Below are 2,108 nucleotides of genomic sequence, written 5' to 3'. Positions count from 1 at the left end.
TTATTTGATTTCTGAATTACATGATAAATACTTGATTCTTGTTCTCAATTATGTATGCTTATTTTGTGTTTTAATATTTTAGGGATATTAATTCATGTTTAATGTTCTTATTTCAGTGGAGCAAAAGTCCCTATTTAAGAGTAGATCTAGTATAATTGAGTGGAGTTGCATGCAATCCTAGAAATAGAATGACATAAATCTACCAAATTAAAGTTAAATCTAATAGGGGAATCTATAGATCGAGTTAATGCGACAATAGGGGTTTTAATTAGAAAGAGATTTTGATTAATCAACCTAGAGTTAGTTGTTCTTACTTTCAAAAGAGATATTAACATAATTTAGGGATTTCTACAGATCAAGACACAAGTGAATAAATTATGTAATTTAGATTCGAAAAAATAAGTGAAGTCTAGGTAGATTCTTTCTTGGGTATTGTCTTTCTCTTTGGTTAGCTTCAAATATTTTCCTAATTCATTATCTGTCATGTTCTTAGTTAATTTAGATTAGTAAATTTAGATTAAAACAATCATCCCAATTTATTAGCTAAATAATAGAAAAATAGTAATTACTAGTACTTTTAGTCCTCATGGATATGATATTCCCTACTCATCATAGCTATACTATTGTTCGATAGGTGCGCTTGCCGTTGTCGTAATTATAGTTAGTTTAGTGACCAGCAAGCTTTTGGCACCGTTTTTGGGGACTAAAATATTAGGAACACTCGATTTTTATTAAAATATTAGGACTAATTTTTTCTTTTATTTGCTTCTGGCAGGTTCCTTTAGTTTATGACTAGAAGGAATCCATTGGGACCATTAGTATTTGATAGTGAAATTGAAAGTAAAACTTGAAAAAATCATAGAGAAATAAGGCAGAGTCGACAGAATATAGTGGAAGAACAAGAGGATGTTATAATTATTACTGAGGAGATAGTTGATAATTAGAATAATCAGTTACCTCCTGTGGTTGCTGCGAATCCTACAAATCTGAACCCTGCTCGTCATACTATGTACTATTATGCTAAGCCTACTCTATCTAGGGCTGAATTGAGTATTGTTAGACCCACCATTGCTGCGAAGAATTTTGAATTGAAGTTGAACACTATTCAAATGATACAACAATTTGTTCAATTTGATGGTTTGCATGACGAAGATCAAAATACTTATTTGGCTAACTTTCTGGAAGTCTATGATACTTTCAACATAAATGGCATATCTAACAATGCCATTCACCTACGATTGTTTCCCTTCTTATTGAGGAATAAAACTAAATAGTGGTTGAATTTTTTACCACGAAGTTCTATCACTAGTTGGGATCAAATGACCAAGAACTTACTGAAGTACTTCCCACCAGATAAGATAGCTAAGCTGAGGAATATGTCTCTTCCTTCATACAGATTGACTTAGGGACGCTATATGATGCATGTAAGAGGTATAAGGATTTATTAAGAAGATACCCTCACCATGGGTTACCTCTTTGGCTACAAGTTCAAACCTTCTACAACGGTTTGAATCCCTCAACTAGGCAGTTAACCGATGCAGCAACTAGTGGTACTTTTAACAATAAAACACCTAAAGAGGCTTATGAGTTTATAGAGGAGATGTCACCGAATAATTATCAATGGCAAGTCATAAGGATGTAGTCGAAAAAAACAGCTAGTGTTTTTGACTTAGATGCGGTCACCATGTTATTGAATTAGGTAGAACTTTTGAATAAAAAGATTGATGGTTTATATGTTTCTATGTAGGTACATCCAGTGATGCAATGTGATGCAAATGGAGGTGGAATAAATAATTCAGATTATTTACCCTTCGGTCCTAGCATGGACAATGAGCAAATAAATTATATGGGTAATAATTCTAAACCTTAAAATAATCCTTATAGTAATAACTATAATGCAGATGGAGGAACCACCCAAATTTCTCATGGGGTGGTCAAGGAAACCAAAGACCACAACCCCCTTCGGGCTTTCAACAACAACCTTATTAGTAAGAGAAGAAACCGAACCTTGAAGAGATGTTAGCAAAATTCATTTCGTTGTCAAAGACCCGTTTTCAAAACACCGTGACAGCTTTGAAAAGTCAACAAGCATTAATTCATGGGCTCAA

General features: G+C 33.3%; 1 non-coding gene across 1 annotated transcript; it reads right to left on the bottom strand.

The window, feature by feature from the left end:
• Positions 1–1,364: 1,364 nt before the first annotated feature.
• On the bottom strand, positions 1,365–1,470 carry LOC121230093 (small nucleolar RNA R71). Its single transcript, XR_005928045.1, has one exon. It is a non-coding gene; the product is annotated as a small nucleolar RNA R71 (small nucleolar RNA).
• Between the last annotated feature and the right edge of the window lie 638 nt (positions 1,471–2,108).

The sequence above is a fragment of the Gossypium hirsutum genome, chromosome A05 (assembly GCF_007990345.1).
Source record: "Gossypium hirsutum isolate 1008001.06 chromosome A05, Gossypium_hirsutum_v2.1, whole genome shotgun sequence".
Taxonomy (NCBI): domain Eukaryota; kingdom Viridiplantae; phylum Streptophyta; class Magnoliopsida; order Malvales; family Malvaceae; genus Gossypium; species Gossypium hirsutum.
Note: the sequence above shows the minus strand (reverse complement) of the source record. Positions and strands in the feature narration are given on the sequence as shown.